At 31.2% G+C, this 25902-nt stretch overlaps 1 long non-coding RNA gene across 2 annotated transcripts; it reads left to right on the forward strand.

Moving 5' to 3' along the window:
• The first annotated feature begins 22525 nt into the window (after positions 1-22525).
• On the forward strand, positions 22526-23857 carry LOC129913183 (uncharacterized). 2 transcript variants are annotated; one of them, XR_008772003.1, is made up of 4 exons: positions 22526-23033; positions 23092-23282; positions 23367-23470; positions 23539-23857. It is a non-coding gene; the product is annotated as an uncharacterized LOC129913183 (long non-coding RNA). The 2 variants fall into 2 exon arrangements; XR_008772002.1 differs by having other exon boundaries at positions 22526-23282.
• Positions 23858-25902: the final 2045 nt, after the last annotated feature.

The raw sequence follows: 25902 nt of genomic DNA on the forward strand, positions 1-25902 counted from the left end.
ATATCCTTCGCATACAATTCAATTGGAGTTGAAAAATTCACGTTTTGAGAAAATCACTTTTAAAAATGTTTAAATCGTCATATCTCGTTAACCGAGCGTCTAAACACCCCAAAACTTGCAAAATTCAAAATTCTCTACAAACAAAACTACAAGTCCAAAACTTATAGAAAATACATTTTTGTGCTCTGTGAGTCGATATCCTTCGCATACAATTCAATTGGAGTTGAAAAATTCACGTTAGGAGAAAATCACTTTTAAAAATGTTTAAATCGTCATATCTCGTTAACCGAGCGTCTAAACACCCCAAAACTTGCAAAATTCAAAATTCTCTAAAAACAAAAGTACAAGTCCAAAACTTATAGAAAATACATTTTTGTGCTCTGTGAGTCGATATAATTCGCATACAATTCAATTGGAGTTGAAAAATTCACGTTTGGAGAAAATCACTTTTAAAAATGTTTAAATCGTCATATCTCGTTAACCGAGCGTCTAAGCACCCCAAAACTTGCAAAATTCAAAATTCTCTAAAAACAAAACTACAAGTCCAAAACTTATAGAAAATACATTTTTGTGCTCTGTGAGTCGATATCCTTCGCATACAATTCAATTGGAGTTGAAAAATTCACGTTTGGAGAAAATCACTTTTAAAAATGTTTAAATCGTCATATCTCGTTAACCGAGCGTCTAAACACCCCAAAACTTGCAAAATTCAAAATTCTCTAAAAACAAAAGTACAAGTCCAAAACTTATAGAAAATACATTTTTGTGCTCTGTGAGTCGATATCCTTCGCATACAATTCAATTGGAGTTGAAAAATTCACGTTTGGAGAAAATCACTTTTAAAAATGTTTAAATCGTCATATCTCGTTAACCGAGCGTCTAAACACCCCAAAACTTGCAAAATTCAAAATTCTCTAAAAACAAAAGTACAAGTCCAAAACTTATAGAAAATACATTTTTGTGCTCTGTGAGTCGATATCCTTCGCATACAATTCAATTGGAGTTGAAAAATTCACGTTAGGAGAAAATCACTTTTAAAAATGTTTAAATCGTCATATCTCGTTAACCGAGCGTCTAAACACCCCAAAACTTGCAAAATTCAAAATTCTCTAAAAACAAAACTACAAGTCCAAAACTTATAGAAAATACATTTTTGTGGTCTGTGAGTCGATATCCTTCGCATACAATTCAATTGGAGTTGAAAAATTCACGTTTGGATAAAATCACTTTTAAAAATGTTTAAATCGTCATATCTCGTTAACCGAGCGTCTAAACACCCCAAAACTTGCAAAATTCAAAATTCTCTAAAAACAAAAGTACAAGTCCAAAACTTATAGAAAATACATTTTTGTGCTCTGTGAGTCGATATCCTTCGCATACAATTCAATTGGAGTTGAAAAATTCACGTTAGGAGAAAATCACTTTTAAAAATGTTTAAATCGTCATATCTCGTTAACCGAGCGTCTAAACACCCCAAAACTTGCAAAATTCAAAATTCTCTAAAAACAAAAGTACAAGTCCAAAACTTATAGAAAATACATTTTTGTGCTCTGTGAGTCGATATCCTTCGCATACAATTCAATTGGAGTTGAAAAATTCACGTTTGGAGAAAATCACTTTTAAAAATGTTTAAATCGTCATATCTCGTTAACCGAGCGTCTAAACACCCCAAAACTTGCAAAATTCAAAATTCTCTAAAAACAAAACTACAAGTCCAAAACTTATAGAAAATACATTTTTGTGCTCTGTGAGTCGATATCCTTCGCATACAATTCAATTGGAGTTGAAAAATTCACGTTTATAGAAAATCACTTTTAAAAATGTTTAAATCGTCATATCTCGTTAACCGAGCGTCTAAACACCCCAAAACTTGCAAAATTCAAAATTCTCTAAAAACAAAAGTACAAGTCCAAAACTTATAGAAAATACATTTTTGTGCTCTGTGAGTCGATATCCTTCGCATACAATTCAATTGGAGTTGAAAAATTCACGTTTGGAGAAAATCACTTTTAAAAATGTTTAAATCGTCATATCTCGTTAACCGAGCGTCTAAACACCCCAAAACTTGCAAAATTCAAAATTCTCTAAAAACAAAAGTACAAGTCCAAAACTTATAGAAAATACATTTTTGTGCTCTGTGAGTCGATATATTTCCCATACAATTCAATTGGAGTTGAAAAATTCACGTTTGGAGAAAATCACTTTTAAAAATGTTTAAATCGTCATATCTCGTTAACCGAGCGTCTAAACACCCCAAAACTTGCAAAATTCAAAATTCTCTAAAAACAAAAGTACAAGTCCAAAACTTATAGAAAATACATTTTTGTGCTCTGTGAGTCGATATCCTTCGCATACAATTCAATTGGAGTTGAAAAATTCACGTTTGGAGAAAATCACTTTTAAAAATGTTTAAATCGTCATATCTCGTTAACCGAGCGTCTAAACACCCCAAAACTTGCAAAATTCAAAATTCTCTAAAAACAAAACTACAAGTCCAAAACTTATAGAAAATACATTTTTGTGCTCTGTGAGTCGATATCCTTCGCATACAATTCAATTGGAGTTGAAAAATTCACGTTTGGAGAAAATCACTTTTAAAAATGTTTAAATCGTCATATCTCGTTAACCGAGCGTCTAAACACCCCAAAACTTGCAAAATTCAAAATTCTCTAAAAACAAAAGTACAAGTCCAAAACTTATAGAAAATACATTTTTGTGCTCTGTGAGTCGATATCCTTCGCATACAATTCAATTGGAGTTGAAAAATTCACGTTTGGAGAAAATCACTTTTAAAAATGTTTAAATCGTCATATCTCGTTAACCGAGCGTCTAAACACCCCAAAACTTGCAAAATTCAAAATTCTCTAAAAACAAAAGTACAAGTCCAAAACTTATAGAAAATACATTTTTGTGCTCTGTGAGTCGATATCCTTAGCATACAATTCAATTGGAGTTGAAAAATTCACGTTTGGAGAAAATCACTTTTAAAAATGTTTAAATCGTCATATCTCGTTACCCGAGCGTCTAAACACCCCAAAACTTGCAAAATTCAAAATTCTCTAAAAACAAAAGTACAAGTCCAAAACTTATAGAAAATACATTTTTGTGCTCTGTGAGTCGATATCCTTCGCATACAATTCAATTGGAGTTGAAAAATTCACGTTTTGAGAAAATCACTTTTAAAAATGTTTAAATCGTCATATCTCGTTAACCGAGCGTCTAAACACCCCAAAACTTGCAAAATTCAAAATTCTCTACAAACAAAACTACAAGTCCAAAACTTATAGAAAATACATTTTTGTGCTCTGTGAGTCGATATCCTTCGCATACAATTCAATTGGAGTTGAAAAATTCACGTTAGGAGAAAATCACTTTTAAAAATGTTTAAATCGTCATATCTCGTTAACCGAGCGTCTAAACACCCCAAAACTTGCAAAATTCAAAATTCTCTAAAAACAAAAGTACAAGTCCAAAACTTATAGAAAATACATTTTTGTGCTCTGTGAGTCGATATAATTCGCATACAATTCAATTGGAGTTGAAAAATTCACGTTTGGAGAAAATCACTTTTAAAAATGTTTAAATCGTCATATCTCGTTAACCGAGCGTCTAAGCACCCCAAAACTTGCAAAATTCAAAATTCTCTAAAAACAAAACTACAAGTCCAAAACTTATAGAAAATACATTTTTGTGCTCTGTGAGTCGATATCCTTCGCATACAATTCAATTGGAGTTGAAAAATTCACGTTTGGAGAAAATCACTTTTAAAAATGTTTAAATCGTCATATCTCGTTAACCGAGCGTCTAAACACCCCAAAACTTGCAAAATTCAAAATTCTCTAAAAACAAAAGTACAAGTCCAAAACTTATAGAAAATACATTTTTGTGCTCTGTGAGTCGATATCCTTCGCATACAATTCAATTGGAGTTGAAAAATTCACGTTTGGAGAAAATCACTTTTAAAAATGTTTAAATCGTCATATCTCGTTAACCGAGTGTCTAAACACCCCAAAACTTGCAAAATTCAAAATTCTCTAAAAACAAAAGTACAAGTCCAAAACTTATAGAAAATACATTTTTGTGCTCTGTGAGTCGATATCCTTCGCATACAATTCAATTGGAGTTGAAAAATTCACGTTTGGAGAAAATCACTTTTAAAAATGTTTAAATCGTCATATCTCGTTAACCGAGCGTCTAAACACCCCAAAACTTGCAAAATTCAAAATTCTCTAAAAACAAAAGTACAAGTCCAAAACTTATAGAAAATACATTTTTGTGCTCTGTGAGTCGATATCCTTCGCATACAATTCAATTGGAGTTGAAAAATTCAAGTTAGGAGAAAATCAATTTTAAAAATGTTTAAATCGTCATATCTCGTTAACCGAGCGTCTAAACACCCCAAAACTTGCAAAATTCAAAATTCTCTAAAAACAAAAGTACAAGTCCAAAACTTATAGAAAATACATTTTTGTGCTCTGTGAGTCGATATCCTTCGCATACAATTCAATTGGAGTTGAAAAATTCACGTTTTGAGAAAATCACTTTCAAAAATGTTTAAATCGTCATATCTCGTTAACCGAGCGTCTAAACACCCCAAAACTTGCAAAATTCAAAATTCTCTAAAAACAAAAGTACAAGTCCAAAACTTATAGAAAATACATTTTTGTGCTCTGTGAGTCGATATCCTTCGCATACAATTCAATTGGAGTTGAAAAATTCACGTTTGGAGAAAATCACTTTTAAAAATGTTTAAATCGTCATATCTCGTTAACCGAGCGTCTAAACACCCCAAAACTTGCAAAATTCAAAATTCTCTAAAAACAAAACTACAAGTCCAAAACTTATAGAAAATACATTTTTGTGCTCTGTGAGTCGATATCCTTCGCATACAATTCAATTGGAGTTGAAAAATTCACGTTTGGAGAAAATCACTTTTAAAAATGTTTAAATCGTCATATCTCGTTAACCGAGCGTCTAAACACCCCAAAACTTGCAAAATTCAAAATTCTCTAAAAACAAAAGTACAAGTCCAAAACTTATAGAAAATACATTTTTGTGCTCTGTGAGTCGATATCCTTCGCATACAATTCAATTGGAGTTGAAAAATTCACGTTTGGAGAAAATCACTTTTAAAAATGTTTAAATCGTCATATCTCGTTAACCGAGCGTCTAAACACCCCAAAACTTGCAAAATTCAAAATTCTCTAAAAACAAAAGTACAAGTCCAAAACTTATAGAAAATACATTTTTGTGCTCTGTGAGTCGATATCCTTCGCATACAATTCAATTGGAGTTGAAAAATTCACGTTTGGAGAAAATCACTTTTAAAAATGTTTAAATCGTCATATCTCGTTACCCGAGCGTCTAAACACCCCAAAACTTGCAAAATTCAAAATTCTCTAAAAACAAAAGTACAAGTCCAAAACTTATAGAAAATACATTTTTGTGCTCTGTGAGTCGATATCCTTCGCATACAATTCAATTGGAGTTGAAAAATTCACGTTTTGAGAAAATCACTTTTAAAAATGTTTAAATCGTCATATCTCGTTAACCGAGCGTCTAAACACCCCAAAACTTGCAAAATTCAAAATTCTCTACAAACAAAACTACAAGTCCAAAACTTATAGAAAATACATTTTTGTGCTCTGTGAGTCGATATCCTTCGCATACAATTCAATTGGAGTTGAAAAATTCACGTTAGGAGAAAATCACTTTTAAAAATGTTTAAATCGTCATATCTCGTTAACCGAGCGTCTAAACACCCCAAAACTTGCAAAATTCAAAATTCTCTAAAAACAAAAGTACAAGTCCAAAACTTATAGAAAATACATTTTTGTGCTCTGTGAGTCGATATAATTCGCATACAATTCAATTGGAGTTGAAAAATTCACGTTTGGAGAAAATCACTTTTAAAAATGTTTAAATCGTCATATCTCGTTAACCGAGCGTCTAAGCACCCCAAAACTTGCAAAATTCAAAATTCTCTAAAAACAAAACTACAAGTCCAAAACTTATAGAAAATACATTTTTGTGCTCTGTGAGTCGATATCCTTCGCATACAATTCAATTGGAGTTGAAAAATTCACGTTTGGAGAAAATCACTTTTAAAAATGTTTAAATCGTCATATCTCGTTAACCGAGCGTCTAAACACCCCAAAACTTGCAAAATTCAAAATTCTCTAAAAACAAAAGTACAAGTCCAAAACTTATAGAAAATACATTTTTGTGCTCTGTGAGTCGATATCCTTCGCATACAATTCAATTGGAGTTGAAAAATTCACGTTTGGAGAAAATCACTTTTAAAAATGTTTAAATCGTCATATCTCGTTAACCGAGTGTCTAAACACCCCAAAACTTGCAAAATTCAAAATTCTCTAAAAACAAAAGTACAAGTCCAAAACTTATAGAAAATACATTTTTGTGCTCTGTGAGTCGATATCCTTCGCATACAATTCAATTGGAGTTGAAAAATTCACGTTTGGAGAAAATCACTTTTAAAAATGTTTAAATCGTCATATCTCGTTAACCGAGCGTCTAAACACCCCAAAACTTGCAAAATTCAAAATTCTCTAAAAACAAAAGTACAAGTCCAAAACTTATAGAAAATACATTTTTGTGCTCTGTGAGTCGATATCCTTCGCATACAATTCAATTGGAGTTGAAAAATTCAAGTTAGGAGAAAATCAATTTTAAAAATGTTTAAATCGTCATATCTCGTTAACCGAGCGTCTAAACACCCCAAAACTTGCAAAATTCAAAATTCTCTAAAAACAAAAGTACAAGTCCAAAACTTATAGAAAATACATTTTTGTGCTCTGTGAGTCGATATCCTTCGCATACAATTCAATTGGAGTTGAAAAATTCACGTTTGGAGAAAATCACTTTCAAAAATGTTTAAATCGTCATATCTCGTTAACCGAGCGTCTAAACACCCCAAAACTTGCAAAATTCAAAATTCTCTAAAAACAAAAGTACAAGTCCAAAACTTATAGAAAATACATTTTTGTGCTCTGTGAGTCGATATCCTTCGCATACAATTCAATTGGAGTTGAAAAATTCACGTTTGGAGAAAATCACTTTCAAAAATGTTTAAATCGTCATATCTCGTTAACCGAGCGTCTAAACACCCCAAAACTTGCAAAATTCAAAATTCTCTAAAAACAAAAGTACAAGTCCAAAACTTATAGAAAATACATTTTTGTGCTCTGTGAGTCGATATCCTTCGCATACAATTCAATTGGAGTTGAAAAATTCACGTTTGGAGAAAATCACTTTTAAAAATGTTTAAATCGTCATATCTCGTTAACCGAGCGTCTAAACACCCCAAAACTTGCAAAATTCAAAATTCTCTAAAAACAAAACTACAAGTCCAAAACTTATAGAAAATACATTTTTGTGCTCTGTGAGTCGATATCCTTCGCATACAATTCAATTGGAGTTGAAAAATTCACGTTAGGAGAAAATCACTTTTAAAAATGTTTAAATCGTCATATCTCGTTAACCGAGCGTCTAAACACCCCAAAACTTGCAAAATTCAAAATTCTCTAAAAACAAAAGTACAAGTCCAAAACTTATAGAAAATACATTTTTGTGCTCTGTGAGTCGATATCCTTCGCATACAATTCAATTGGAGTTGAAAAATTCACGATTGGTGAAAATCACTTTTTAAAATGTTTAAATCGTCATATCTCCTTAACCAAGCGTCTAAACACCATGAAACTTGCAAAATTCAAAATTCTCTAAAAACAAAACTACAAGTCCAAAACTTATAGAAAATACATTTTTGTGCTCTGTGAGTCGATATCCTTCGCATACAATTCAATTGGAGTTGAAAAATTCACGTTTTGAGAAAATCACTTTTAAAAATGTTTAAATCGTCATATCTCGTTAACCGAGCGTCTAAACACCCCAAAACTTGCAAAATTCAAAATTCTCTACAAACAAAACTACAAGTCCAAAACTTATAGAAAATACATTTTTGTGCTCTGTGAGTCGATATCCTTCGCATACAATTCAATTGGAGTTGAAAAATTCACGTTTTGAGAAAATCACTTTTAAAAATGTTTAAATCGTCATATCTCGTTAACCGAGCGTCTAAACACCCCAAAACTTGCAAAATTCAAAATTCTCTAAAAACAAAAGTACAAGTCCAAAACTTATAGAAAATACATTTTTGTGCTCTGTGAGTCGATATCCTTCGCATACAATTCAATTGGAGTTGAAAAATTCACGTTTGGAGAAAATCACTTTTAAAAATGTTTAAATCGTCATATCTCGTTAACCGAGCGTCTAAACACCCCAAAACTTGCAAAATTCAAAATTCTCTAAAAACAAAACTACAAGTCCAAAACTTATAGAAAATACATTTTTGTGCTCTGTGAGTCGATATCCTTCGCATACAATTCAATTGGAGTTGAAAAATTCACGTTTGGAGAAAATCACTTTTAAAAATGTTTAAATCGTCATATCTCGTTAACCGAGCGTCTAAACACCCCAAAACTTGCAAAATTCAAAATTCTCTAAAAACAAAAGTACAAGTCCAAAACTTATAGAAAATACATTTTTGTGCTCTGTGAGTCGATATCCTTCGCATACAATTCAATTGGAGTTGAAAAATTCACGTTTGGAGAAAATCACTTTTAAAAATGTTTAAATCGTCATATCTCGTTAACCGAGCGTCTAAACACCCCAAAACTTGCAAAATTCAAAATTCTCTAAAAACAAAAGTACAAGTCCAAAACTTATAGAAAATACATTTTTGTGCTCTGTGAGTCGATATCCTTCGCATACAATTCAATTGGAGTTGAAAAATTCACGTTTGGAGAAAATCACTTTTAAAAATGTTTAAATCGTCATATCTCGTTACCCGAGCGTCTAAACACCCCAAAACTTGCAAAATTCAAAATTCTCTAAAAACAAAAGTACAAGTCCAAAACTTATAGAAAATACATTTTTGTGCTCTGTGAGTCGATATCCTTCGCATACAATTCAATTGGAGTTGAAAAATTCACGTTTTGAGAAAATCACTTTTAAAAATGTTTAAATCGTCATATCTCGTTAACCGAGCGTCTAAACACCCCAAAACTTGCAAAATTCAAAATTCTCTACAAACAAAACTACAAGTCCAAAACTTATAGAAAATACATTTTTGTGCTCTGTGAGTCGATATCCTTCGCATACAATTCAATTGGAGTTGAAAAATTCACGTTAGGAGAAAATCACTTTTAAAAATGTTTAAATCGTCATATCTCGTTAACCGAGCGTCTAAACACCCCAAAACTTGCAAAATTCAAAATTCTCTAAAAACAAAAGTACAAGTCCAAAACTTATAGAAAATACATTTTTGTGCTCTGTGAGTCGATATAATTCGCATACAATTCAATTGGAGTTGAAAAATTCACGTTTGGAGAAAATCACTTTTAAAAATGTTTAAATCGTCATATCTCGTTAACCGAGCGTCTAAGCACCCCAAAACTTGCAAAATTCAAAATTCTCTAAAAACAAAACTACAAGTCCAAAACTTATAGAAAATACATTTTTGTGCTCTGTGAGTCGATATCCTTCGCATACAATTCAATTGGAGTTGAAAAATTCACGTTTTGAGAAAATCACTTTTAAAAATGTTTAAATCGTCATATCTCGTTAACCGAGCGTCTAAACACCCCAAAACTTGCAAAATTCAAAATTCTCTACAAACAAAACTACAAGTCCAAAACTTATAGAAAATACATTTTTGTGCTCTGTGAGTCGATATCCTTCGCATACAATTCAATTGGAGTTGAAAAATTCACGTTAGGAGAAAATCACTTTTAAAAATGTTTAAATCGTCATATCTCGTTAACCGAGCGTCTAAACACCCCAAAACTTGCAAAATTCAAAATTCTCTAAAAACAAAAGTACAAGTCCAAAACTTATAGAAAATACATTTTTGTGCTCTGTGAGTCGATATAATTCGCATACAATTCAATTGGAGTTGAAAAATTCACGTTTGGAGAAAATCACTTTTAAAAATGTTTAAATCGTCATATCTCGTTAACCGAGCGTCTAAGCACCCCAAAACTTGCAAAATTCAAAATTCTCTAAAAACAAAACTACAAGTCCAAAACTTATAGAAAATACATTTTTGTGCTCTGTGAGTCGATATCCTTCGCATACAATTCAATTGGAGTTGAAAAATTCACGTTTGGAGAAAATCACTTTTAAAAATGTTTAAATCGTCATATCTCGTTAACCGAGCGTCTAAACACCCCAAAACTTGCAAAATTCAAAATTCTCTAAAAACAAAAGTACAAGTCCAAAACTTATAGAAAATACATTTTTGTGCTCTGTGAGTCGATATCCTTCGCATACAATTCAATTGGAGTTGAAAAATTCACGTTTGGAGAAAATCACTTTTAAAAATGTTTAAATCGTCATATCTCGTTAACCGAGTGTCTAAACACCCCAAAACTTGCAAAATTCAAAATTCTCTAAAAACAAAAGTACAAGTCCAAAACTTATAGAAAATACATTTTTGTGCTCTGTGAGTCGATATCCTTCGCATACAATTCAATTGGAGTTGAAAAATTCACGTTTGGAGAAAATCACTTTTAAAAATGTTTAAATCGTCATATCTCGTTAACCGAGCGTCTAAACACCCCAAAACTTGCAAAATTCAAAATTCTCTAAAAACAAAAGTACAAGTCCAAAACTTATAGAAAATACATTTTTGTGCTCTGTGAGTCGATATCCTTCGCATACAATTCAATTGGAGTTGAAAAATTCAAGTTAGGAGAAAATCAATTTTAAAAATGTTTAAATCGTCATATCTCGTTAACCGAGCGTCTAAACACCCCAAAACTTGCAAAATTCAAAATTCTCTAAAAACAAAAGTACAAGTCCAAAACTTATAGAAAATACATTTTTGTGCTCTGTGAGTCGATATCCTTCGCATACAATTCAATTGGAGTTGAAAAATTCACGTTTGGAGAAAATCACTTTTAAAAATGTTTAAATCGTCATATCTCGTTAACCGAGCGTCTAAACACCCCAAAACTTGCAAAATTCAAAATTCTCTAAAAACAAAAGTACAAGTCCAAAACTTATAGAAAATACATTTTTGTGCTCTGTGAGTCGATATCCTTCGCATACAATTCAATTGGAGTTGAAAAATTCAAGTTAGGAGAAAATCAATTTTAAAAATGTTTAAATCGTCATATCTCGTTAACCGAGCGTCTAAACACCCCAAAACTTGCAAAATTCAAAATTCTCTAAAAACAAAAGTACAAGTCCAAAACTTATAGAAAATACATTTTTGTGCTCTGTGAGTCGATATCCTTCGCATACAATTCAATTGGAGTTGAAAAATTCACGTTTGGAGAAAATCACTTTTAAAAATGTTTAAATCGTCATATCTCGTTAACCGAGCGTCTAAACACCCCAAAACTTGCAAAATTCAAAATTCTCTAAAAACAAAAGTACAAGTCCAAAACTTATAGAAAATACATTTTTGTGCTCTGTGAGTCGATATCCTTCGCATACAATTCAATTGGAGTTGAAAAATTCACGTTAGGAGAAAATCACTTTTAAAAATGTTTAAATCGTCATATCTCGTTAACCGAGCGTCTAAACACCCCAAAACTTGCAAAATTCAAAATTCTCTAAAAACAAAAGTACAAGTCCAAAACTTATAGAAAATACATTTTTGTGCTCTGTGAGTCGATATAATTCGCATACAATTCAATTGGAGTTGAAAAATTCACGTTTGGAGAAAATCACTTTTAAAAATGTTTAAATCGTCATATCTCGTTAACCGAGCGTCTAAGCACCCCAAAACTTGCAAAATTCAAAATTCTCTAAAAACAAAACTACAAGTCCAAAACTTATAGAAAATACATTTTTGTGCTCTGTGAGTCGATATCCTTCGCATACAATTCAATTGGAGTTGAAAAATTCACGTTTGGAGAAAATCACTTTTAAAAATGTTTAAATCGTCATATCTCGTTAACCGAGCGTCTAAACACCCCAAAACTTGCAAAATTCAAAATTCTCTAAAAACAAAAGTACAAGTCCAAAACTTATAGAAAATACATTTTTGTGCTCTGTGAGTCGATATCCTTCGCATACAATTCAATTGGAGTTGAAAAATTCACGTTTGGAGAAAATCACTTTTAAAAATGTTTAAATCGTCATATCTCGTTAACCGAGTGTCTAAACACCCCAAAACTTGCAAAATTCAAAATTCTCTAAAAACAAAAGTACAAGTCCAAAACTTATAGAAAATACATTTTTGTGCTCTGTGAGTCGATATCCTTCGCATACAATTCAATTGGAGTTGAAAAATTCACGTTTGGAGAAAATCACTTTTAAAAATGTTTAAATCGTCATATCTCGTTAACCGAGCGTCTAAACACCCCAAAACTTGCAAAATTCAAAATTCTCTAAAAACAAAAGTACAAGTCCAAAACTTATAGAAAATACATTTTTGTGCTCTGTGAGTCGATATCCTTCGCATACAATTCAATTGGAGTTGAAAAATTCAAGTTAGGAGAAAATCAATTTTAAAAATGTTTAAATCGTCATATCTCGTTAACCGAGCGTCTAAACACCCCAAAACTTGCAAAATTCAAAATTCTCTAAAAACAAAAGTACAAGTCCAAAACTTATAGAAAATACATTTTTGTGCTCTGTGAGTCGATATCCTTCGCATACAATTCAATTGGAGTTGAAAAATTCACGTTTGGAGAAAATCACTTTCAAAAATGTTTAAATCGTCATATCTCGTTAACCGAGCGTCTAAACACCCCAAAACTTGCAAAATTCAAAATTCTCTAAAAACAAAAGTACAAGTCCAAAACTTATAGAAAATACATTTTTGTGCTCTGTGAGTCGATATCCTTCGCATACAATTCAATTGGAGTTGAAAAATTCACGTTTGGAGAAAATCACTTTTAAAAATGTTTAAATCGTCATATCTCGTTAACCGAGCGTCTAAACACCCCAAAACTTGCAAAATTCAAAATTCTCTAAAAACAAAAGTACAAGTCCAAAACTTATAGAAAATACATTTTTGTGCTCTGTGAGTCGATATCCTTCGCATACAATTCAATTGGAGTTGAAAAATTCACGTTTGGAGAAAATCACTTTTAAAAATGTTTAAATCGTCATATCTCGTTAACCGAGCGTCTAAACACCCCAAAACTTGCAAAATTCAAAATTCTCTAAAAACAAAAGTACAAGTCCAAAACTTATAGAAAATACATTTTTGTGCTCTGTGAGTCGATATCCTTCGCATACAATTCAATTGGAGTTGAAAAATTCACGATTGGTGAAAATCACTTTTTAAAATGTTTAAATCGTCATATCTCCTTAACCAAGCGTCTAAACACCATGAAACTTGCAAAATTCAAAATTCTCTAAAAACAAAACTACAAGTCCAAAACTTATAGAAAATACATTTTTGTGCTCTGTGAGTCGATATCCTTCGCATACAATTCAATTGGAGTTGAAAAATTCACGTTTTGAGAAAATCACTTTTAAAAATGTTTAAATCGTCATATCTCGTTAACCGAGCGTCTAAACACCCCAAAACTTGCAAAATTCAAAATTCTCTACAAACAAAACTACAAGTCCAAAACTTATAGAAAATACATTTTTGTGCTCTGTGAGTCGATATCCTTCGCATACAATTCAATTGGAGTTGAAAAATTCACGTTAGGAGAAAATCACTTTTAAAAATGTTTAAATCGTCATATCTCGTTAACCGAGCGTCTAAACACCCCAAAACTTGCAAAATTCAAAATTCTCTAAAAACAAAAGTACAAGTCCAAAACTTATAGAAAATACATTTTTGTGCTCTGTGAGTCGATATCCTTCGCATACAATTCAATTGGAGTTGAAAAATTCACGTTTGGAGAAAATCACTTTTAAAAATGTTTAAATCGTCATATCTCGTTAACCGAGCGTCTAAACACCCCAAAACTTGCAAAATTCAAAATTCTCTAAAAACAAAACTACAAGTCCAAAACTTATAGAAAATACATTTTTGTGCTCTGTGAGTCGATATCCTTCGCATACAATTCAATTGGAGTTGAAAAATTCACGTTTGGAGAAAATCACTTTTAAAAATGTTTAAATCGTCATATCTCGTTAACCGAGCGTCTAAACACCCCAAAACTTGCAAAATTCAAAATTCTCTAAAAACAAAAGTACAAGTCCAAAACTTATAGAAAATACATTTTTGTGCTCTGTGAGTCGATATCCTTCGCATACAATTCAATTGGAGTTGAAAAATTCACGTTTGGAGAAAATCACTTTTAAAAATGTTTAAATCGTCATATCTCGTTAACCGAGCGTCTAAACACCCCAAAACTTGCAAAATTCAAAATTCTCTAAAAACAAAAGTACAAGTCCAAAACTTATAGAAAATACATTTTTGTGCTCTGTGAGTCGATATCCTTCGCATACAATTCAATTGGAGTTGAAAAATTCACGTTTGGAGAAAATCACTTTTAAAAATGTTTAAATCGTCATATCTCGTTACCCGAGCGTCTAAACACCCCAAAACTTGCAAAATTCAAAATTCTCTAAAAACAAAAGTACAAGTCCAAAACTTATAGAAAATACATTTTTGTGCTCTGTGAGTCGATATCCTTCGCATACAATTCAATTGGAGTTGAAAAATTCACGTTTTGAGAAAATCACTTTTAAAAATGTTTAAATCGTCATATCTCGTTAACCGAGCGTCTAAACACCCCAAAACTTGCAAAATTCAAAATTCTCTACAAACAAAACTACAAGTCCAAAACTTATAGAAAATACATTTTTGTGCTCTGTGAGTCGATATCCTTCGCATACAATTCAATTGGAGTTGAAAAATTCACGTTAGGAGAAAATCACTTTTAAAAATGTTTAAATCGTCATATCTCGTTAACCGAGCGTCTAAACACCCCAAAACTTGCAAAATTCAAAATTCTCTAAAAACAAAAGTACAAGTCCAAAACTTATAGAAAATACATTTTTGTGCTCTGTGAGTCGATATAATTCGCATACAATTCAATTGGAGTTGAAAAATTCACGTTTGGAGAAAATCACTTTTAAAAATGTTTAAATCGTCATATCTCGTTAACCGAGCGTCTAAGCACCCCAAAACTTGCAAAATTCAAAATTCTCTAAAAACAAAACTACAAGTCCAAAACTTATAGAAAATACATTTTTGTGCTCTGTGAGTCGATATCCTTCGCATACAATTCAATTGGAGTTGAAAAATTCACGTTTGGAGAAAATCACTTTTAAAAATGTTTAAATCGTCATATCTCGTTAACCGAGCGTCTAAACACCCCAAAACTTGCAAAATTCAAAATTCTCTAAAAACAAAAGTACCAGTCCAAAACTTATAGAAAATACATTTTTGTGCTCTGTGAGTCGATATCCTTCGCATACAATTCAATTGGAGTTGAAAAATTCACGTTTGGAGAAAATCACTTTTAAAAATGTTTAAATCGTCATATCTCGTTAACCGAGTGTCTAAACACCCCAAAACTTGCAAAATTCAAAATTCTCTAAAAACAAAAGTACAAGTCCAAAACTTATAGAAAATACATTTTTGTGCTCTGTGAGTCGATATCCTTCGCATACAATTCAATTGGAGTTGAAAAATTCACGTTTGGAGAAAATCACTTTTAAAAATGTTTAAATCGTCATATCTCGTTAACCGAGCGTCTAAACACCCCAAAACTTGCAAAATTCAAAATTCTCTAAAAACAAAAGTACAAGTCCAAAACTTATAGAAAATACATTTTTGTGCTCTGTGAGTCGATATCCTTCGCATACAATTCAATTGGAGTTGAAAAATTCAAGTTAGGAGAAAATCAATTTTAAAAATGTTTAAATCGTCATATCTCGTTAACCGAGCGTCTAAACACCCCAAAACTTGCAAAATTCAAAATTCTCTAAAAACAAAAGTACAAGTCCAAAACTTATAGAAAATACATTTTTGTGCTCTGTGAGTCGATATCCTTCGCATACAATTCAATTGGAGTTGAAAAATTCACGTTTGGAGAAAATCACTTTCAAAAATGTTTAAATCGTCATATCTCGTTAACCGAGCGTCTAAACACCCCAAAACTTGCAAAATTCAAAATTCTCTAAAAACAAAAGTACAAGTCCAAAACTTATAGAAAATACATTTTTGTGCTCTGTGAGTCGATATCCTTCGCATACAATTCAATTGGAGTTGAAAAATTCACGTTTGGAGAAAATCACTTTTAAAAATGTTTAAATCGTCATATCTCGTTAACCGAGCGTCTAAACACCCCAAAACTTGCAAAATTCAAAATTCTCTAAAAACAAAACTACAAGTCCAAAACTTATAGAAAATACATTTTTGTGCTCTGTGAGTCGATATCCTTCGCATACAATTCAATTGGAGTTGAAAAATTCACGTTTGGAGAAAATCACTTTTAAAAATGTTTAAATCGTCATATCTCGTTAACCGAGCGTCTAAACACCCCAAAACTTGCAAAATTCAAAATTCTCTAAAAACAAAAGTACAAGTCCAAAACTTATAGAAAATACATTTTTGTGCTCTGTGAGTCGATATCCTTCGCATACAATTCAATTGGAGTTGAAAAATTCACGTTTGGAGAAAATCACTTTTAAAAATGTTTAAATCGTCATATCTCGTTACCCGAGCGTCTAAACACCCCAAAACTTGCAAAATTCAAAATTCTCTAAAAACAAAAGTACAAGTCCAAAACTTATAGAAAATACATTTTTGTGCTCTGTGAGTCGATATCCTTCGCATACAATTCAATTGGAGTTGAAAAATTCACGTTTTGAGAAAATCACTTTTAAAAATGTTTAAATCGTCATATCTCGTTAACCGAGCGTCTAAACACCCCAAAACTTGCAAAATTCAAAATTCTCTACAAACAAAACTACAAGTCCAAAACTTATAGAAAATACATTTTTGTGCTCTGTGAGTCGATATCCTTCGCATACAATTCAATTGGAGTTGAAAAATTCACGTTAGGAGAAAATCACTTTTAAAAATGTTTAAATCGTCATATCTCGTTAACCGAGCGTCTAAACACCCCAAAACTTGCAAAATTCAAAATTCTCTAAAAACAAAAGTACAAGTCCAAAACTTATAGAAAATACATTTTTGTGCTCTGTGAGTCGATATAATTCGCATACAATTCAATTGGAGTTGAAAAATTCACGTTTGGAGAAAATCACTTTTAAAAATGTTTAAATCGTCATATCTCGTTAACCGAGCGTCTAAGCACCCCAAAACTTGCAAAATTCAAAATTCTCTAAAAACAAAACTACAAGTCCAAAACTTATAGAAAATACATTTTTGTGCTCTGTGAGTCGATATCCTTCGCATACAATTCAATTGGAGTTGAAAAATTCACGTTTGGAGAAAATCACTTTTAAAAATGTTTAAATCGTCATATCTCGTTAACCGAGCGTCTAAACACCCCAAAACTTGCAAAATTCAAAATTCTCTAAAAACAAAAGTACAAGTCCAAAACTTATAGAAAATACATTTTTGTGCTCTGTGAGTCGATATCCTTCGCATACAATTCAATTGGAGTTGAAAAATTCACGTTTGGAGAAAATCACTTTTAAAAATGTTTAAATCGTCATATCTCGTTAACCGAGTGTCTAAACACCCCAAAACTTGCAAAATTCAAAATTCTCTAAAAACAAAAGTACAAGTCCAAAACTTATAGAAAATACATTTTTGTGCTCTGTGAGTCGATATCCTTCGCATACAATTCAATTGGAGTTGAAAAATTCACGTTTGGAGAAAATCACTTTTAAAAATGTTTAAATCGTCATATCTCGTTAACCGAGCGTCTAAACACCCCAAAACTTGCAAAATTCAAAATTCTCTAAAAACAAAAGTACAAGTCCAAAACTTATAGAAAATACATTTTTGTGCTCTGTGAGTCGATATCCTTCGCATACAATTCAATTGGAGTTGAAAAATTCAAGTTAGGAGAAAATCAATTTTAAAAATGTTTAAATCGTCATATCTCGTTAACCGAGCGTCTAAACACCCCAAAACTTGCAAAATTCAAAATTCTCTAAAAACAAAACTACAAGTCCAAAACTTATAGAAAATACATTTTTGTGCTCTGTGAGTCGATATCCTTCGCATACAATTCAATTGGAGTTGAAAAATTCACGTTTGGAGAAAATCACTTTCAAAAATGTTTAAATCGTCATATCTCGTTAACCGAGCGTCTAAACACCCCAAAACTTGCAAAATTCAAAATTCTCTAAAAACAAAAGTACAAGTCCAAAACTTATAGAAAATACATTTTTGTGCTCTGTGAGTCGATATCCTTTGCATACAATTCAATTGGAGTTGAAAAATTCACGTTTGGAGAAAATCACTTTTAAAAATGTTTAAATCGTCATATCTCGTTAACCGAGCGTCTAAACACCCCAAAACTTGCAAAATTCAAAATTCTCTAAAAACAAAACTACAAGTCCAAAACTTATAGAAAATACATTTTTGTGCTCTGTGAGTCGATATCCTTCGCATACAATTCAATTGGAGTTGAAAAATTCACGTTTGGAGAAAATCACTTTTAAAAATGTTTAAATCGTCATATCTCGTTAACCGAGCGTCTAAACACCCCAAAACTTGCAAAATTCAAAATTCTCTAAAAACAAAAGTACAAGTCCAAAACTTATAGAAAATACATTTTTGTGCTCTGTGAGTCGATATCCTTCGCATACAATTCAATTGGAGTTGAAAAATTCACGATTGGTGAAAATCACTTTTTAAAATGTTTAAATCGTCATATCTCCTTAACCAAGCGTCTAAACACCATGAAACTTGCAAAATTCAAAATTCTCTAAAAACAAAACTACAAGTCCAAAACTTATAAAAAATACATTTTTGTGCTCTGTGAGTCGATATCCTTCGTATACAATTCAATTGGAGTTGAAAAATTCACGTTTGGAGAAAATCACTTTTAAAAATGTTTAAATCGTCATATCTCGTTAACCAAGCGTCTAAACACCATCAAACTTGCAAAATTCAAAATTCTCTAAAAACAAAACTACAAGTCCAAAACTTATAAAAAATACATTTTTGTGCTCTGTGAGTCGATATCCTTCGCATACAATTCAATTGGAGTTGAAAAATTCACGTTTGGAGAAAATCACTTTTAAAAATGTTTAAATCGTCATATCTCGTTAACCAAGCGTCTAAACACCATCAAACTTGCAAAATTCAAAATTCTCTAAAAACAAAACTACAAGTCCAAAACTTATAAAAAATACATTTTTGTGCTCTGTGAGTCGATATCCTTCGCATACAATTCAATTGGAGTTGAAAAATTCACGTTTGCAGAAAATCACTTTTAAAAATGTTTAAATCGTCATATCTCGTTAACCAAGCGTCTAAACACCATGAAACTTGCAAAATTCAAAATTCTCTAAAAACAAAACTACAAGTCCAAATCTTATAGAAAATACATTTTTGTGCTCTGTGAGTCGATATCCTTCGCATACAATTCAATTGGAGTTGAAAAATTCACGATTGGTGAAAATCACTTTTTAAAATGTTTAAATCGTCATATCTCCTTAACCAAGCGTCTAAACACCATGAAACTTGCAAAATTCAAAATTCTCTAAAAACAAAACTACAAGTCCAAAACTTATAAAAAATACATTTTTGTGCTCTGTGAGTCGATATCCTTCGCATACAATTCAATTGGAGTTGAAAAATTCACGTTTGGAGAAAATCACTTTTAAAAATGTTTAAATCGTCATATCTCGTTAACCAAGCGTCTAAACACCATCAAACTTGCAAAATTCAAAATTCTCTAAAAACAAAACTACAAGTCCAAAACTTATAAAAAATACATTTTTGTGCTCTGTGAGTCGATATCCTTCGCATACAATTCAATTGGAGTTTAAAAATTCACGATTGGTGAAAATCACTTTTTAAAATGTTTAAATCGTCATATCTCCTTAACCAAGCGTCTAAACACCATGAAACTTGCAAAATTCAAAATTCTCTAAAAACAAAACTACAAGTCCAAAACTTATAAAAAATACATTTTTGTGCTCTGTGAGTCGATATCCTTCGCATACAATTCAATTGGAGTTGAAAAATTCACGTTTGGAGAAAATCACTTTTAAAAATGTTTAAATCGTCATATCTCGTTAACCAAGCGTCTAAACACCATCAAACTTGCAAAATTCAAAATTCTCTAAAAACAAAACTACAAGTCCAAAACTTATAAAAAATACATTTTTGTGCTCTGTGAGTCGATATCCTTCGCATACAATTCAATTGGAGTTTAAAAATTCACGATTGGTGAAAATCACTTTTTAAAATGTTTAAATCGTCATATCTCCTTAACCAAGCGTCTAAACACCATGAAACTTGCAAAATTCAAAATTCTCTAAAAACAAAACTACAAGTCCAAAACTTATAGAAAATACATTTTTGTGCTCTGTGAGTCGATAACCTTCGCATACAATTCAATTGGAGTTGAAAAATTCACGTTTGGAGAAAATCACTTTTAAAAATGTTTAAATCGTCATATCTCGTTAACCAAGCGTCAAAACACCATGAAACTTGCAAAATTCAAAATTCTCTAAAAACAAAACTACAAGTCCAAAACTTATAAAAAATACATTTTTGTGCTCTGTGAGTCAATATCCTTCGCATATAATTCAATTGGAGTTGAAAAATTCACGTTTGGAGAAAATCACTTTTAAAAATGTTTAAATCGTCATATCTCGTTAACCAAGCGTCTAAACACCATCAAACTTGCAAAATTCAAAATTCTCTAAAAACAAAACTACAAGTCCAAAACTTATAAAAAATACATTTTTGTGCTCTGTGAGTCGATATCCTTCGCATACAATTCAATTGGAGTTGAAAAATTCACGTTTGCAGAAAATCACTTTTAAAAATGTTTAAATCGTCATATCTCGTTAACCAAGCGTCTAAACACCATGAAACTTGCAAAATTCAAAATTCTCTAAAAACAAAACTACAAGTCCAAAACTTATAAAAAATACATTTTTGTGCTCTGTGAGTCGATATCCTTCGCATACAATTCAATTGGAGTTTAAAAATTCACGATTGGTGAAAATCACTTTTTAAAATGTTTAAATCGTCATATCTCCTTAACCAAGCGTCTAAACACCATGAAACTTGCAAAATTCAAAATTCTCTAAAAACAAAACTACAAGTCCAAAACTTATAGAAAATACATTTTTGTGCTCTGTGAGTCGATAACCTTCGCATACAATTCAATTGGAGTTGAAAAATTCACGTTTGGAGAAAATCACTTTTAAAAATGTTTAAATCGTCATATCTCGTTAACCAAGCGTCAAAACACCATGAAACTTGCAAAAGTCAAAATTCTCTAAAAACAAAACTACAAGTCCAAAACTTATAAAAAATACATTTTTGTGCTCTGTGAGTCGATATCCTTCGTATACAATTCAATTGGAGTTGAAAAATTCTCGTTTGGAGAAAATCACTTTTAAAAATGTTTAAATCGTCATATCTCCTTAACCAAGCGTCTAAACACCATCAAACTTGCAAAATTCAAAATTCTCTAAAAACAAAACTACAAGTCCAAAACTTATAAAAAATACATTTTTGTGCTCTGTGAGTCAATATCCTTCGCATACAATTCAATTGGAGTTGAAAAATTCACGTTTGCAGAAAATCACTTTTAAAAATGTTTAAATCGTCATATCTCGTTAACCAAGCGTCTAAACACCATCAAACTTGCAAAATTCAAAATTCTCTAAAAACAAAACTACAAGTCCAAAACTTATAGAAAATACATTTTTGTGCTCTGTGAGTCGATATCCTTCGCATACAATTCAATTGGAGTTGAAAAATTCACGTTTGGAGAAAATCACTTTTAAAAATGTTTAAATCGTCATATCTCGTTAACCAAGCGTCTAAACACCATCAAACTTGCAAAATTCAAAATTCTCTAAAAACAAAACTACAAGTCCAAAACTTATAAAAAATACATTTTTGTGCTCTGTGAGTCGATATCCTTCGCATACAATTCAATTGGAGTTGAAAAATTCACGTTTGCAGAAAATCACTTTTAAAAATGTTTAAATCGTCATATCTCGTTAACCAAGCGTCTAAACACCATGAAACTTGCAAAATTCAAAATTCTCTAAAAACAAAACTACAAGTCCAAAACTTATAAAAAATACATTTTTGTGCTCTGTGAGTCAATATCCTTCGCATACAATTCAATTGGAGTTGAAAAATTCACGTTTGCAGAAAATCACTTTTAAAAATGTTTAAATCGTCATATCTCGTTAACCAAGCGTCTAAACACCATGAAACTTGCAAAATTCAAAATTCTCTAAAAACAAAACTACAAGTCCAAATCTTATAGAAAATACATTTTTGTGCTCTGTGAGTCGATATCCTTCGCATACAATTCAATTGGAGTTGAAAAATTCACGATTGGTGAAAATCACTTTTTAAAATGTTTAAATCGTCATATCTCCTGTAGGAAACGATTCTCAAACTATTGATGCTAATAAAAAGATTTATAAGAATCTTCAAAATAAAATCCAGTTTCAAAATTCTCTAAACTGTTCAAGAACCTACAAATCTTGTTTTCGTTAAGTTATTGTCGCTTACTTTTGCAATCAGCATTCTGTTACCAGAATAAAGTTTGTCGATAATACAGACTACATTTTTCCAAATTACCACGTACAAAAAGCTGCACATATCCGTTTTTGATCCATTTCAAATTATTCCAGGCCTAATCACCATGTGACTAGAATGTTACATGCTCTCGATAACTTTCTTTTCGATCAAGACGTCAGGCAAGCTAGTCACCTTCTTTCAAAAGAATTCGCACGTAAGAGCATTACAAGTACGCAGAATAAAAGAACTTAAAAGAAAAAAAAAGAATACTTAGTTTAAAAGAAACAAGAATTGTGGTTAAATTGGAACTTTTTTGTGTGGCCTCGGGCAACGTAAAAATCAATTATTTTTGCTCGGCGTGCTGCATTAACTCAAGGTAAGGCCCATAGAAAAACCAACCAAAAATAGAATTTATAGAAATTTATCCTGTCCAGCGTTACCCATTGTTCTTATAAGAACATTTTGTCTTTCTTTTTGACAAACGACCTCCAAGATCCAATCAGTGTTCCAGCTTTCGTCAGAGTCGGACGAAACACATTTCCATGCACTGGCATGGTCCAAAAAGCCGATAAAGCTGACGGAATTTTCAAAAAGAAAAACAAGTTTCAAAAAAAAAACTATAAAGGTAAGGGATGGGCTAATCCGAAGTAAAAAGTTAAAAATATAAAATAAAATTAAAGCCATTTCTTCGCCCCTTTCAATTTTTCAGTTACGCCCATTTCAAGTTTTTTCTCTGTTCGTTACCTACTCGGCAACCAGACAAAATAAATTTGAACAGAGAATCTCGAAAAAAACCAAAAATCTCTTAAAAAGGTAATATTTTAACATATAAATTATATAAAAATCGAATTTATTATAGACAAATTTATTTAATCGATTAGGTTTGGTTTATCGATCAAAAGGATTTTTAACTTTATCGAATACATCTATACATCTAAATATCAAGATCTGCATATCAAGAAAAAAAAGAACCAAGCTAGAGAATTTGCAAGTGAGGGAAATCCCTCCTTGCTCTACAGGCCTATCATAGGTGAAATCAACATCACATTAAAGGTGCGATAGAAATAAAAGAAAATTATAAAGAAAAGTGCAAAAAAAAAAAAGTTAACAATAGTTAAAACAAAAGAAAGAGACAAATCCGTAAAAAAAAAAGAAAAGTAAATTATCGGAAAAAGAAAGAGATAACACAAAAAAAAGAGATAGTTATAGTATAAAAAAAAAGTAAACAAAAGTAAAGAAATTAAAAAAAAAAAAAAAAAAAAAAGAAATAAATTTTTTTTTTGTTGCGGTCAAAATTACTTTAAAGAAACATAGTTGAATTAAAATAAATTTATCGAAAATTGCCATAAAAAAAAAAAGAAAAAAAATTAAGTGAATTAAAAATTAAAAAAAAAAAAAAAAAAAAGAAAATTTAAGAATTGAGAAAATTGGTGAATAAGAATTAAGAAAATTAATGAATACGAAAAAAAAAGAGAATTTTTTTTTTAAATTAAGAATAGTGTAACATCCCATCTGTCGTTCTTTTTAATTATTCTTTTTTTTGGTTGCGAAACAAGTTTTTTTTTAATTTTAAATCGGTTACTTCTTTTATTCGGTAAAATTCCCTTCAGTGTATATATGCATATGTTTTTATTTTTCATCAATCAACGTTTAGCAATCTCCGGCGCTACAAGATGCTGTGCACAACATATTGGAGCTGGTAAGTGTATTTTTTGCTTTTTATAAATTTTTTATTAAACATGCATATATATTCAAATTTAAATGAAAAACAAAATTAAACGAATACGGTCGAAAGAAGAAATGATAAATTCTTACAAACAAGAAGAACAATAAATAAAAGCATGAATTTAAACAAAAAAGGATAAAACCGAAAAGAAATGAAAGTTTAAGAAAAGGTAACGAATGAGAGATCAAAACAAAACAAAGATAACAAAATAACGTAAAGAAATATAAACATATCGAGAAGTACACTCTATTTGAAACAAGTTAGAGCGGCTTCGATGTTTTTTTTATATCTTTATTGAGAGAGTAATTAAATTTTGGTTTTTGAGAGAAGATTATAGAAGACTATAATTTTTTTTGAGAATAATTATTTTCTTTTTATTGAAATACTTTTTTTGTGGAAACGATGAATGGGTATGAATAAAGGTTATGGTTTAATATTATTTAAGTGAGTTTAAATGAAATAAATAAACTGATTTTGAATCGAATTAAGATTAAATTTGATAATTTTTTTTTATGAATTGGAAGTTGGGAGACAATTTTAATTCGAATCGTTTTGATGGTGTGATATGAAAGTGGATCTATGGTTGCCAACTGTGGTGATATTTTTTTTTTGGTTTGATTTATAGAAATTTTAAATAAGTATGGAAGTTTAGATTTTTTTTTGGGAAGTGAAGGAGATAGGATGAAGTGAATTCCCTGAATTTATTATAAAGGGGGATTTTATCTCCCTTTTACAAAAAGGGCTATTACTATAGATTTTTTTTAAGAGCATGCTGTAATAGCGCAGGAGCTTTTCGGAGACGTTGGTTTTTGAAAAGTTTTATTAGGGCGGGTTAAGAGAATGCTCGAGGACACGAAGATCTCTGTCCTCCTCTACGTGTGTGTGAATATAAATCGGAAATAAAGATTCGGGTCCTACTCTTTTAAAGAGGATAATCCAAACCGTCAAATACCATCTCAGACGTAGGTCTTTAAAAAAAGAAGTAACAAGTTCATTAGCGGATAACAAGATCCCACCCCACCCTCGGCGAGCTAAGCATGGTAATCTATAAGGCCTAAATAGTTATCAACGCTCTTGAACAATTCGTCAGACCACTACCCCGTATTAGCTGATGGGTCTGTAAACGTTATTTGATAGAGGGTAGAAGAGTCGGTCGAGTAAAATTTTGGGATGTACAACAAAGTATAATATTTTATTACCAAATTCGTTACAGATGGCGCCCAACGTGGGGCCCGAATTTCTTAGAACCGATTTAGTTTATTTGCGTCCGACTTAGTTGAGTATTTATCGCGTTTTGAAAATTTAGTTTTCAAGATAAAAATTTTTTTTTGGATGAAGTTGAAGCTTTTCTTCCAAATGCATTTAACATCGTAACACGGCAAGCAGCTAGGGTAAAAGCGGGTGATATGGCGCGGCGGGTGAGATGGCGCACTTTAAATATCTTTTACATTTATTGCTCTAAAAATGTACGAAAAATATTTTTAGCTCTCTTTAAATATTTTAAATCGAAGTAGCCAGT

This window comes from Episyrphus balteatus, chromosome 3, assembly GCF_945859705.1.
Source record: "Episyrphus balteatus chromosome 3, idEpiBalt1.1, whole genome shotgun sequence".
NCBI lineage: Eukaryota > Metazoa > Arthropoda > Insecta > Diptera > Syrphidae > Episyrphus > Episyrphus balteatus.